Raw genomic sequence first — 15,369 nt, 5'->3', positions numbered from 1 at the left:
ATTACACAATCTTTTGCCCCAATAGGGGAAGTGGGTGCAACTTTGGAATAAATAACCCAAGTAAGAATTTCAACCGATGACCGACTGATGCCTTAGGGAATCCGGTACTTGGTTACTTAATTGTTCTTCATAGAATATTCTGGTCAGACAACTATGAGTTGACCAATTTGGTCGTTCAATTTTTTCCATCTGCATCTGTACCTAGAACCGACGAATAGTCTGTTCTCTGCGACAATTGCACCCGAAGGGGTGTCGCCGGACGCCTTTGTCCATATTGGGACAGGCGGTTTTATGAAATAAGCAACCATCCGGCCGTATTGGCCTTTGGTCTTGTTTGAGACCGGTTGTATAGCCACTAAGCGTTTTTGTGCTTAGTTTTTAATCGGATCATTGGCCGAGCATAATTACAACATTGGATTTACACTAAATATCGAACTTAGCTTGTTGAACGAATAGTCCGTCTGAGTATTACCCAGGCGATCTAGCAATTATTAAATTACACTATCAAATGTAATTTAAATAAATAAAGAGTCCGTCTGGGTTTTACCCAGGCGGACAGGCAGTTATAATGTTGAACAAAACTAAGTATCAAACTTAATAAGTTAAACACAGAGTCCGTCTGGGTATTGCCCCGGCGGACAAACAATAAAAATGGCAAAAATAATTCTGCAAACAAAGCCTGAATTTTCATTAATTGACTTAGTGTTTACAAAAATTATACATTCTCAGAAGTAGTACTTTTTTAGATTGTCTACATCAAGTTCTAGGCAGGCGGCGACCGTCCTGAGTTTCCAGACAGTAGGTGTCGTTCTTGACTTCTTCATAAATCCGGTAAGGGCCTTCCCAATTAGGGGTTAGCTTCCCAGCCTCATTGGCCCTACCGGTTGCCTCCATTTTTTGTAACACGAAGTCATCCACTTTTAGGGGACGCTTGTGCACTCTTTTGTTATAAGCTCTGGTCATTCTCAGAAGGTATATCTCATGACGCAGGGCAGCGTTGCCCCTGCATTCCGGGAGGGAGTCCAATGCCAGCCGCATGGCCTCCCAATTTGCCTCTTCATCATAGAGCATAACTCTGAGAGTAGGCTCATAATGCTCAATGGGCAAGACGGCTTCAGCACCGTATACCATAAGAAATGGGGTTTCTCCGGTTGCCCCTTTAGCAGTAGTCCGGATGGCCCACAGGACATGAATTAATTCCGCTGCCCATAAACCACCGGCTCTTTCAATTTTCTTTTTTATGCCGTCCAAGATGAGTTTGTTGAAGGCTTCAACTTGACCGTTTGCTTGGGGTCAGCCGACTAATGCAAAACAATGTGAGATACCCTGATCTTCCAACCAAGTCTTGAGCTGGGGGGTCTCAAACTAAGGACCATTATCAAACACCATAGACATAGGTACCCCAACCCGGGTGATGATGTTCTTCCAGATGAAAGAGATGACATCCTTTGTCTTGATGTTCATAACCGGCTCAGCTTCTACCCATTTGGTGAAATAATCCACAGCCACCAAAATGTAGCGCTTTCCGCCTGGTGCAGGCGTATATGGGCCCAAGATATCCATGCCCCCTTTGGCAAATGGGACTGGGCTGTGGATTGCCGTCAGATCAGTAGCCGGGCGGCGAATCAGTGGGCCAAACATTTGGCACTTGTCGCATTTTTTGACTAACTCTTTGGCGTCTGCTTCAAGAGTAGGCCAAAAGTAATGCCGCCTGGCCCTGACGGCTAAAGACCTGCCGCCTATATGAGAGGCGCAGTATCCAGCATGCAATTCTTCGAGAATTTCTTTCCCCTTTTCTAGGGTAACACACTTCAATAAAGGTTTGAGGAAACCTGCCTTGAAGAGTTCTCCATTTCTCAACTCAAAGTTTGTTGCTCGCTTTTTCAGGACGGCTGCCTCCTGTGATGAATCAGGAAGCGTGCCGTCTTCTAAATATGCCCGGATGCCATCCATACAGGTAGGGCTTCGGTCTAAGGTTCCAATGGGCTCTTCATGTATGCTTCTCTTTTCAAGAACATCCCAAAAGACCGATCGAGGAGTATCACAGCAGGCGGAAGAAGCCAATTTAGACAATGCATCCACCTGGTTGTTATCTCACCTAGGCACTTGATTCAGACAGAATTCCTCAAGTGCCCTAGTCTCTTCTTTGACTTCCTGTAGATATTTTATCATAGCCGGATGAGTTGCCTCATATGCTCCCTCATACTAGCTAACGACCAATTGTGAATCAGAATAGGCGTCAATTTTAGTTGCCCCTGCTGCCTTACACATGCGGATTCCGGCTAGCAGGGCTTCATATTCCGCCTCGTTATTTGAGGCTTGAAACTTAAACCGCAGTGCATATTCAAATTTGTCCCCCTCAGGGGACACATATATAATTCCTGCACCGCAGCCGTTCTTTGTTGAGCTTCCGTCTACATACACTTTCCAAACCTGGTCAACATTATCCGGTTGCACCGGTCGTGTCATTTCAACAATGAAGTCGGCAAATGCCTGACCTTTCACTGCCTTTCTCGGTTCAAAAGTGATTTCAAGACTTTGTATTTCAATAGCCCATTTCAACATTCTGCTGGATGACTCCAAAGTAGACATTGGCCGCTTGAGGGGCTGGTCGGTATAAATTACCACCGGATGAGCCAGGAAGTATGGTTTCAATTTCTTGAAAGCCATATACAGGGCAAGGCCGAATTTTTCTACCATGGGGTACCGGAGCTTAGCATTTTTTAAGACATGGCTAATTAAATAGACCGGAAGCTAAACACCTTCTCTCTCAGTAAGGAGAACGGCACTGAGGGCATGATCTGAGACGGCTAAGTACATGTATAACACCTCCCTAGGCAGTGGACTAACAAGTCTTTGCAAAGAGTGGAGGTGTTCTTTCAGTCGTTGAAAGGTCGCCTCAGCCTCATCCCCCCATTCAAATATGGTCTTCTTCCTGATTGCTTGGAAGAAGTAAAGGCATTCATCACCTGACCGACTAAGGAATCTCCCCAGGGCAGCCAGGCAACCGGTTAGTCTCTGTGCTTCCTTGACAGTGCGGGGTGACTTCATGTCAATCACCGCCTGTATCTTCTCAAGGTTAGCCTCTATCCCCCTTTGATCAATCAGGAATCCAAAAAACTTCCCAGACTCAACACCAAAGACGCATTTCTTAGGATTCAACATGACCTTATGCCGCTTGAGTGTGGTGAAGGTTTCTCGGAGATCAGCAAGGTGATCCGCCTGCTATTTGGATTTGACTATCATGTCATCAATGTATGCCTCTACATTCCTCCCAATTTAATTAATAAAGATAGTATTAATCATCCGTTGGAACGTAGTCGGCGCATTTTTCAAACCAAACGGCATCACCGTGTAACAGAATAGCCCTTGATCAGTGACGAAAGCCATCTTTTCTTGATCTTTTTTCCACAGGGGTATAAGATGGAAGCCGGAATAGGCATCCATAAAACTCATCAAGGCATGCCCGACTGTTGAATCAACCAGACTGTCGATCTTAGGAAGCGGATAACTGTCCTTGGGACATGCCTTCTTGAGATCTGGGTAATCAACACACATTCGCCAGGTACCATTCGGCTTTTTTACAAGCACAACATTCGCCACCCAGTCGGGGAAATTACATGGCCGAATGAATCCAGCATTCAACAGCTTTTTTACTTTGGCAGCTGCCGCCTGACTTCTTTCCTTGCCGTAATTTCTTTTATTTTGCCGGATGAGCTTCTTTTTAGGGTCCACAGCGAGTTTGTGGACAGCAGGATCCGGGCTGACGCCTGACATCTCTTCCACTTCAAAGGCAAAAATGACTTTGAATTCTTTCAGCATAAAGTGCAAGTCTGCACCTAACTTAGCTAAGGCAATCGTCCCAACCTTCACGGTACGCTCCGGACAGCTGTCGTCCAGAGGTATGTCAATATGTTCACCAGCCGGTTGGGGACGGAGCTCATCTGACCGCTCACCGGTCAGTGATTGCTATTTTTTCTCCTTCTTCACCTCCACCAGCATAGGTGCCTTTCTTTGCTTTCCGGCTGCTGGTAGGGCTGGTGATGGATCGGCCTCCTTGACATTGTCAAGGTCTATTGGCTCCTGGCCGCCAGGGGCCACGGTATCTTTGACGGCAGAGAGATAGCACTCCCGGGTCGTCTTCTGATCCCCATTCAGGGAACCAACAGTGCCGTCATCCCTCTCATACTTGATGAGCATGAGAGATGGGATGATGACTGCCTTGGCTACGTTGAGGGTTTGCCGGCCAAGGATAATGTTGTAGGCAGTCAGCTCCTCAACGACCAAGAATCTGACGACAATATGTCGTCCTTGGCCCTTATCTCCCAGCCGGATGGGTAAGTCGATTCTTCCGGCTGGGTAGACCATCCAACCCCCAAAACCAACCAAGGGGTGGGTGACCGGATGCATGCTGCTGACATTGTATTTCAGCTTTTGCAAGCACCGGAGGCTGATGATGTATGGATAAGCTGCCGGTTTCAATAAGGATTCTTCCAACCAGTTGGTTGGCAACCTTACATTCAATGACGACCGGGTCATCATGCGGACGGCGGACGCTGCCCCTGTCCTTCTCAGTGATCAAGACATCTGGGAAGGAGGTGCTTGCAGACGCCTGCTCATCATCATCCTTGTCCATCTTTCGAAGATGGCTTTTGGTGCCCCGGATGGTAGGGCCACCACAGGAGAACCCGCCTGTTATTGTGTAGACCGGCTCCTTGTCGGTATCCGAGCTACTAGCAGGCTGGGGGGTAGTCTTAGAGGACTGACCCTTATTCTTCTTCTTTGCCCCGGCTGGGGACTTAGAAATATAGGACTTCAGCATTCCTTTGTCAGTCAGACGGTCCAACGCCCTTTGAAGGCTGTAACAGTCGTTGGTGTCATGGCCAACTTCCTCATGGTATTGGCAAAATTTATTTTTGTTCCTTGATTGAATGGAACTTTTCATTGGATTCAGCTTCTCTAGGGACAGCTGGTCCTTAATTTCCATGAGGATGGAATTGCAGTCCTTGTTAAACTCGTACTTGGGGACGTACGGTTTAAACTCTTTCTTCTTCTTCTGGGACGGCTGGTCAGAATCACTAACCGCCCAGATTTCTTTTCTCTTTTTTCTCTATTCTTTTTTTTTTAGCCGGCTGAGCAGGCCGGTTGTCTTTCTGCTTGTCGGACTTCTTAGAGTCCGACTGGCTACCAGGCGAGCAGAGGTCGGTACCTTGAATGTAGCTCTCCGCCTCCCTCAGGGCCGCCTGTAAGGTGAAAGCCCCTTTTCTGATTAAGTCGAACTTAAAGGTCGACCCGTCTCTCAGACCTTTGAAAAATTCTGTAAAAGCTACCTCATTAGACAGTCCCTGAATCTGAATTCTGATCAGATTGAATCGCCTGACATATGAGCGCAACCCTTCTCTCTCTCCCTGCTTAACAGTGCTCAAATCAAGGCTTGTTTTCTTAGCAGGGATGTTCATTGAGAAGTTGGAAGCAAACAGGAAGGCTAGCTTCCTGAAGCTATCGATGGACCCGGCTAGCAGATTACCAAACCATTGTTAGGCAATGCCCTTCAATGTAGCCGGGAAACACCGACACCAAGTGGCATCATCCAACCCCTACAGATACATGAGGTTGGTGTAAGCCATGAGGTGGTCTTCCGGATTGGTGGTACCATCATAGGTACCAACCAATACATTCTTAACCTTGGCCGGCTGGGCCGCCTCGGTTATCTCCTGGGTGAACGCAGAAGGCTGTTCACCTAGGCGCAGCAGACGAAGCTGCCAGTCCAATGGCTGGACATTTGGATATGCCGCCTGACCTCCAAAGAGAGCCGGCTGCCTGAAGTGAGGAGGATACCGGCAGTAAACCTGAGTAGGCACATACGGTACAACTCCAATCATGTGGGGGCCATAATGAACGGTATTACCGCCTGTCTGGCTCTCATGCAAGGAGGGTGCACTCCCTGCAAAAATGTTGTTAAAGCTGTCTGGAAAGTTCGACGTTGAAGCCGACTTAGACAACGATTGGTTTCTCTTCCGGTTGATGATCTACCGGGCATCAAGAGTTGATTTTTTGCTTCCCACCGGCTGTTGAGTCTGGTGGGTGTTGTTGTTGTTCCTCGTAGGAAGGAGAATTTTTGACTAATCAATGGTCCCGGATGCCTTCTCCTTTGAATGAGGAGTGGGCTGCCGGTCTCTGACTGACTTCCCCTTCTCTGGAGGAGTCTTCTTCGCCGACTGACCTTTACTTGGGCCAGCGCGACTTTTGGTGATCAGCTCTTTAATTTCACCCTTGACACTTGTCATGAATCTCATAAGTTCGTCTCGGGTGACAGGGGCTGATCCAGCGGCCGTTTGGGTTTCCCCTTCCGCCTGCCCAGTCGGTCGGCTTGGACCCGCCTGGGAGGCACCCCGCTCCAGAGTGTCTCTGGGCCGGATGCGCTTGATTCTGAGTGAGCCGTCTTCGGCTGGAAAGGTTTCGACCTGAGGATCTTCATCCTCATGGTCTGTAAAGACTTCTGGGTCTTCGCCTAGACGGTTAGGGGGTGACACAGACTCTTGAACCATCTTCGAGGTACTCTCCCCACAGACGGCGCCAAATGTTTTGGGTGTTTTTGTCCCTTGGGAGAGTTACGTCACGAAGTCTGAACCGACTGAGCTGTACCAACGGAGACTCCGGGTGGTTAGAGCTTCGGCTCCGACGATCAAGTTAGTAACTTGAAACGGAATAAAGAGAACGGAAATTTAGGTGGGTATCTGCTCGGATTCCAAGCTCAGGTCTTTCTCTGATGTAAGAGAATAAAGGTGTAATAAATGATTGAATGTGTCCCCAAAATGGGGGAATATCTCCCTATTTATAGGGTCGTTGGAGAATTGCCCCTATCTAGGTCATTTGACCTAGATTTTGGTGGCCTGCGCCGTTTTACGGCGCTCCTAGGGATTTGGGCCCTTGAAGGCCGCCATTTCAAAGGCATATCTGGGGGCGCCAAGTATCAAGAGGATGTTGAGCCACATGGGCCATCCTGAGCTCGACACGTGGCGACCTCTCATTGGTCCACGTGTCTAGGGTAAAAATACCCTAAACAGCAACTATATGCAGAAAACAACTACATTGAATCCGTAAGTGTAAAACCATAAAATAGGATTAAAAACCAAAAATCAAACACTAAATTGTATAGAATAATTCAAAGAAAAAAAAAGTAAAAATTTAGAAAAATTACAATAAAAAACCCTAAATCGAAAAACTCAGCTCAAGATAAACAATGAAAGAAAAATAAACAAAGAAAATAAAAATATAATTAGAAAATTACCTTAATGAATGAAAATAATCGAAGAATATGATGTAATCGAAGATCAAAATCGAAAAATCTAGGCAAAAAATTCGGTAAAATGAAGAACTCAGATCGCGGCGGAGAGCTCGAAATTAGAGAGGGAAAATGAGGACGTGTAGAGAGAGAAATTGAAAGGAAGAGAGAGAGAAAGAAAGGAGGTCATTCAAAGTGGAGAAATTACCAAAATGCCATTACTGAAATGAAAAAGACGGGTGAAGCATGGACCATTGGATTAAGCACGATCAACGGTACAGATGAGTTCCTAGTTCCTATTTTAGACATAGGTTCTCACATGATCCCATTTCTATATATATATATATATATATATATATATATATATATATATATATATATATATATATATATAGAGAAATTTATGAATTAGTGATTTATAATTGTTTTAATTTAGTTTTTTTGTCATTATGAAAAATATTAATTTCATACTTTTTAATGATAGGAAATTATATAATGAAGATGGCTAGAGATCGAATTAGAAGAAATTGAAGAAAATAATATTGTTTTCAAGCTTATAGTTTTAGATGAAAACTCCTTCTTATTCACATTAATACATTATTAAAAAAAATTATTATTATTTTTTATTTATTTATTTATTCATATGCATGCATGTTTTGAAGTTAAGTAGTTTAGTAACTCCATTAAATTTTTTGGGATCAATTATGTAATAACTATTAAATTATTAATAATATCATCGTTGTTTGATTCAATGAAATCAACTTGCTTTATAATGCTATGCTGACATGGTTATTCTTTAAAATGATTTTGTCTATTAATTGTACAAACATTATATCATAAAATGAAATATTGTTGTAATATAAATGTCTATACATTTAGAATCAATACATTAGAGGCATATATATCATGCATTTTGCCTATAAGAGCCTTTCATGTCAAATTTTTGATTTGCATCTAAATATCATTTTTCTGATTTGCATCTAAATATCATTAGCATTAATATACAAGATTGCATATAATTATATTTTGAGACAAAATTACATGATTGCCTCTAAATGTATATGATACATAGAAGAAAATAGGTATGCTGCCTCTAATTATATTTTGATGGCTACCCCTAAATATATATGGTATTTAGAAGAAAATTTATATAATGCCTCTAAATATATTTAGGGGCAAGATTATACGGTTGCCTCTGATTATATTTATGGGCAAGGTTATATGGATGCCTCTAAATATATGGGTTTTTAGAAGCAATGCATTGTATTGCCTCTAAAAGAGGTTTTAGAGGCAAGTATCAATTAGCGACGAAATTTTTAGAGGCACTTGATTAATTATCTCTAAAAGGTATTATAGGCATCATCATTATTACTAGAGGCATATTTTACTTGCTTCTATAAGTAATTTTTTGTAGTGAGTATATACTCCTCAAACATGCAGATCATTGCACCCTTATGTATCATTGTTTTGAATATTCATTTAAATGTAAACAGTGGAATCCCTCCTCCATCAGACATCCATGCATTTACACAAATGTTTTACTTAATTATAATGATACTTACGCCTAATTTGTCAACTATGTTACACTTTCTTGGATCACCTGAAAGTTTTAATATATTGGTAAAAACCCCATAACGTTGAAAAAAAATTATATCATCTCAGCAAATTAGTTACAAATCTTAAATTTGTTTTTATCACACATGAAACCATGTTTTAATTCTCACTCTATAAATGGGATCTTTAAATGGGATGCTAATAGACATAATAAATATATTTATCATACACTATTATTACTTCTAAAGCAAAGAACACAAAAGTTTGCTTAAATATTTAGGTAATGAGCACTAACCGGAAAACTGTTTGTTGAACGCCTTTAAATCTGCTTCGAATTATTCACAAACATCGTCTCTTCTTCATCGGATCAAAATCCAGCCATTTGTATGAGGACACTCGGTCTTTTACACTTTTATACCTTCTTGTGCAAGAAATGATGAACAAGAGGTATCCTTTGAAGTCCCTAAACTAATAACTACCTAAATTAAATGAACTGTTATAAATACCAAGCTTCAGATTCAAGCAACTTGCACAAACAGGCACTCTATCGTCGTGTGCTCAAAGTAAGGTGTGGCGTTCCTATTTCGCTTGCCTATTTGTCCATTTCGACTGCTGACTCATCAGGGTCTAACTCCAACTGCTGAGTTGGTGAAATAGATTGACAAACTAAAGTAATAAAAGAGATTAACTAGGCAACCCCAACTCAAACAACAACTCATATAAACGCATCTAATTTCATATCTCCTTAACCTAACCATGGTTTCTAAAGTCATGGAATAATACCTTGATTGGAGGCAAGAAAAACCAAATATAGAAGAAAGAAAAGATCGGAATTTGGATCACTCGGAGTTGCTCTAAAGTCACGCCTCTTGTTAGCCTTGGTTGATGATGTTCAAGGGTGCTTAAGTGCTTGAATAAGAGGGTAAAGTATGACAGCAATGACCCACGAAAATCTGTTGATGAATACACAAAAATTTGAGAAAGTTGGAGAGGAGAAAGTTGATGATAAAATGCAGTAACAATACATACCCAATGGTCAAGGTTTATATATACGTGATTGAGAGGGGAAGAAGAGTTTTAGGGCTTGATTAAGGTGTAATAAAGGGGGTTACTAGGCTAAATTTGTGAAATAACTTACCTGCTGGTAAAGCTATGAGTAAGAGAAGAATATGGGCTCAAGAAAATCCTGTGATTACCAAGCAAAACCCTAAATTAAGGATGCTAATTGGACTTCTTTAGAAAGATTGAATAAGGACTATCATGAGCTTAAGGAGAGCAAAAAAACAAGGTTATACAAGCCTAAGATTTTTGAAGATTTGACAACAACTATATTTTGGCAACAAAAATGTTGTAGCAAAGAATAATTTTTGGCAACAAAAGTAAGTCGTTGTAGATACCTTTGGTAACAACATCATGGATAACAAGCAAAAGTCGTTGCAATAAATGCAAACTTTTGCCGAAGATAATTTTAGCAACAATATATTTAGTTGCCAAAAAAACATATTTCTTGTAGTGATATATTATTAATTAATTAATCGAAAATCAAGTGTAATTTTCATTTTTCAAAGCTAGTTTTTCAACTTCACCTAAGCCAACAGTTAAGTTGCAATTCATCGAAAATCAAGTGGGATTTTCATTTTTGAAAGCTAGTTTTTCAACTACATCGAAACCGACGTTTAAGTTTCAATTAATTAAAAATCTAACAGAATTTTCATTAAACTTTGTTTATATCTTTAAGGCTATTAAATTAATTGTATTTCATAAATCAAACTTTTGTGTTTTTTCTTAAACATTGATTATCGTTTTATTCAAAGTCAATCAATAAGAGGCATTATGTAGTAATGTAGATACTAAATTTTGATCCTATATTATTATTATTATTATTACTCCGTACTATTTTAAGGTGAATGAGAGCATACTTAATACGGAGTACAAGAGAGTGTACAAAGGACTTGTTCTGATTTACTGAACTGAGCTGAATCGAAGTGATCTGATTGAAACTGAACTGATTGGAGCTGAACTGAAATGAACTAAACCGAACTGAACTAAACTGAATATTTTATGAGAGAAGCAAAATGAATTGAACTGAACTGATTAGAGCATAACTAAACTAAACTTATTGGAGCTGAACTAAACTAAACGTAATCGAACGGAACTGAACTTAATCGAAATAAACTGAACTAAAATTTTTATGAAAGAAGAAAATTAGAAACTGAATTGAAAATAAGCCGAGGAGACCAGGCCCAAAGTTACAAACTATACATAAACTTGGATTGATTGCTTTGGTAAATGGTAAGTAATTAAATACAAGAAGCGAACCTAACCACGTTTAGCAGAGAGCAAAAGGGAAGAGCTTAGGATGATAAGCACATCAGACTCCATCAACCATGGCTATTCTCTCTCCTCTTCCGCCGTTACAACAACCACCTTCTCCTCTTCCAGACTCCATCTTTTGAAAGCTTACAATTCCATCCAAATTAACAACAATTCCAACTACCATCAAGGCCAACAACACACTCGCAATTCGACAAATTCAACCACTTTACCTTCAATTCCGCGCAATTCCACTGGTGGGTTTTTCTTCTTGTCCCTCTCTCATTTTTAATTTTTTTTTCTTTTATAGTCTCTCTTCTCAATTCAATTTTACTGATTTTTTAATTTTTTTATTTATTTTGTTTTTTTTTTCCTTCTGTGATGCAGGTGCTAGTGATTCTGAGTTGAGGGCAGTTCTTGAGCTTGCTACAAATTATGAACTTTTGGAGATTGAAAAAATCCTCTTTGGACCCAGGTATTATATTTCGGCTTTACTGCATTTTTCAGGGATTTAGTAGTATATGAAGTTTTGATTTAAAAATGTTATTATTCAAGTTCTGGGCATTATAAGCAGTGTGTGATTCAAATTTGCATTGGCATAAAATTATGTGTGTTGCATATAAGGAGCCAGTCATGGTAACATATAGTGAAAATCAAGCATTAACTACACTTGCTTTTGTCTTGCATTTCAAAGTTAATATTGACTTTTGAAATATATTCAGTGCTTAATGCTAAGGGATTTACTATGTCAAATACGAAGTATGTATAAATCATATACTCCGTTTGACTTTAATATGTCACATTTGGTTAGAGATCATTCATAACAAGACTTCTAATGATACTTTGGAAATTTGCTTATTCGAATGTCCTAACAAGAATCTTATAATGATACTTTGGAAATTTGCTTACTCGAATGGGTGGGCATTGAAGATGTTCTTGATATAATAATTAGAATGGAGGGAGCATTTTCTTATAATAAGGCTCTTAGAAATTTTCTTATGTGAGAATTTTTCTTATGTGAGAACACTCTTTATGTTCTAAATGTTCTAAATTTTTACTCGTATGTACTAAATTTTAAATGTGATGTTCTAAACTTTTCTTTAAGTGTTCTAAATTAAATAAAATATTCTAATTTAGTACTCACATGTTCTAAACCATAAATTAATTAAGTTTGATGTCATAAATTTTAAATAACTTGTTCCAAAATTTTAACTTATAGTTCTAAATTTTAAAACGTGTGTTTTAAGATTTTCAATTATATCTTCCAGATTTTAAAGCGTGTGTTCTATTTTTTTACTCGTATGTTCTAAATTCTTTACTCACACTTTCTATATTCTATATCAATTTGTTCTAAATTTTTATTCACATGTTCATAATCTTAAATCAGATGTCTAAATTTTACTCATATGTTTAAAATTTCATAAAGTAAATTTTATAAATTTTTAATCACTTGTTCTAATTCTTAAATTAGATGTTCTAAACATATTACTCACATAAATGTTCTAAATTATTATTCATATGTTCAAAATTTTAATTTAAGTCACATGTTCTAAATTTTAGCTCGCATGTTCTAAAATTTTACTCACATGTTCTAAATTTTAAACCAGTTTTCATATAAGTATGAATTCCCACATATGGACATATTCTCACCGGATCCCTCCCCTATATATATATATATATATATATATATATATATATATATATATATATATATATATATTATATATATATATATATATTTTTTGTAGGAATTTCATGATAATTTAGGTATGCAATTCACTAATTTTTTTCCAAAAAATAATTTCCCCTTTGCTGTGGTGTCACAACTACCTTAGTCCCCTGCTAAAATCATTAAGTAATGGCATTGAATTGGATCGATTAATGATTGAGGAGTACTTTGAACAGCGAGAACTTTTCATTGAAGTTCTTGAGTCTCGATTTTTATATCTTGCGGCTGACGCTCGTTCTACATTGAGGTTAGTCCTCTTTAGAACTGATCATTTTTTTCGTTCTTGTGCTACTTTGTTTCTCTGAGTGTTTGCTCTTAAATAACTTTATTGGTGCCTTTCATTTTGTCTGTTGTGGTTTATGTCAAACTTTGAATAGAGACCTTACAAGCTTACTTTTTTCAGTAGTAGTTGCACCCCTATACTTTGTGTTGCGTGTGTGTGTGAGATTTCTTCTATTACAAATTTCAAAACTTCTATTTCCCTTTAAAAAACAACCGTTCCATTTCCCTTTATTCTAAATTTGATTTCAAGAAATCTTCATAAATGTATTTTTGCACTAATATTTTGTTCAAGTATGTTTTACAAAATAATCAAGCATGCATATTATTCTTAATTCTGCATTGACTGAAAGATCTATGTCTATGGAGAGTTAGTTTTGTTTGTAGACACTTTGTGGTTAATTGCTCAAAGCTTGATGTGTTGATGATAAAGGAAATTTTGTGCCGTTATACATACCTCCTAAGATCAAACAACATGCAAGTACCAACTGAAATAAACTCTCGCCATCTAATGTCCTTTGATAAGTAGAGTCTTTAAAACCCTCGTTTATTCGTTAGATTCTTCATATTCCTAGCATTATTGTGAGAATAACTACTTTTTTTTCTCTAAACCTCAGCTATTCTCTCTCTAAAGGGCTATAACAAACCCTACAAAAATACACTCCTAAACTAGCCTAATCTATTCTAATGTTTTCTCGCTAAAACTAAAAATGAAAATCTGAAAAATGAATTTAAAGTCTCTTAATATCCCAATTGGGTATTTACAGTAAGCTATAAAAGGAATTAGACTAAGTAATATAATGATTAATGAAATTAGACTAAGTACTATTATACCCTTTCTAGTGCCTTCTACTATCTTCCTCTCCAAGCTAGCACATGAATCATCAAGGCATCTCTCATTAACTTCTCTTTGTGGGTACTTTTGGAAACCACCGTGAAGCCACCTCCATTGAAACTTCCCACCATCAGTTTCACCGCCGGTAAAAAAGCCCAGTCCACCTCCGACCATTATCCCACCACTAGTAAAACCACTAGAAAAATCACCATCCCGTCCTTCACGAAGACACCTTCCCTATTCAGGCCACCACCAGCGGTGGTCTTACCCCCCTGCTTAACTGTTCCACCCATTTTAATTGGATTTTCCTGCTGACTCCCTTCTTTGTTAGCTGAACGAGACCCCGACAGAAGAGCTGTCATCTTATTATTACTACCCTTGGCAACATGTTGTTCATTTTCTATGCTGCCCTTACTAGCATCTTCTAGGATTGTCTTCTTTCCCAAGTCATTGTAGCTTCTCCCATACTCACCCTCTTCTGGCAGCAAGTCATACTAAAAGTCTCCACCACCAGCATGCTCGATGTTACCACCGCCACCGGATTTGCCGTCGCCGGAATTATCAAATCTACACCCACTCACCATTTTTAACGGCCCCTGATTTGAGCTCTTCTTCGGCCTGAAACCAAACATCCCACCACCACTACAATTTTGGACACAACCTCCTAGACCACCACCCAAGTCACAGCATCCGGCACCACCTCTCTCAAATATCCCACCATCAAAACCACCTATCTTATTTCTCAACCTTCTGCTCAAAATCACCGCTAACGCCACTCGCAAAAGGCACACCACCAGTTTTGCCGGTGCGATCATCTTGACCTCCGCGAGTAAATCCACCTGCAAACTCACCACGGCTTCCACCAAAACCTCCATGAGATCCTCCACCAAATTTCTCCACCATCGCGCCACCGGAAAAGCTGCTAATGATGGAGCAAAAGTTTTGCTCACATCTGGAAAATTCCTCACCTATGGAAATGGTGGCTGGCTGCAACTCCTCACCGGCGTGGATGTCTGCTGCCACTTCCTCCTCCTCCATTAAATCTGCCTGGTTCTCTTCTTCCTCAAGCCCGTCTTCCATTTCCTTCCACTCAAATTTCATGGAAGAGAAAATCAGAGAAAAAACATCATCAATATATTTTTCTAGATTTCTTTGAAGGTTATCAACCATTCTCTTCGTGGATTCCTCCATCCTTTCGGAAAATTGCTCAAGTGATTGTGACCAAATCGGAGCTCTGGCGACCTCCATTTTTTTTTTTGAAAACAGAAATGCAGTGGCTTAATCTACCAAGACATACTGCTCTGATGCCATTTGCTAGGAATTAGTACCCAAAATAGTAAATAAGCAAGCTAATTAGATATAAAAGAGTAGCTA

Source organism: Chenopodium quinoa, unplaced genomic scaffold, assembly GCF_001683475.1.
Source record: "Chenopodium quinoa cultivar QQ74 unplaced genomic scaffold, ASM168347v1, whole genome shotgun sequence".
Taxonomy (NCBI): domain Eukaryota; kingdom Viridiplantae; phylum Streptophyta; class Magnoliopsida; order Caryophyllales; family Amaranthaceae; genus Chenopodium; species Chenopodium quinoa.
The sequence above is the reverse complement of the archived record's forward strand: the minus strand, read 5'-3'. Positions refer to the sequence as shown.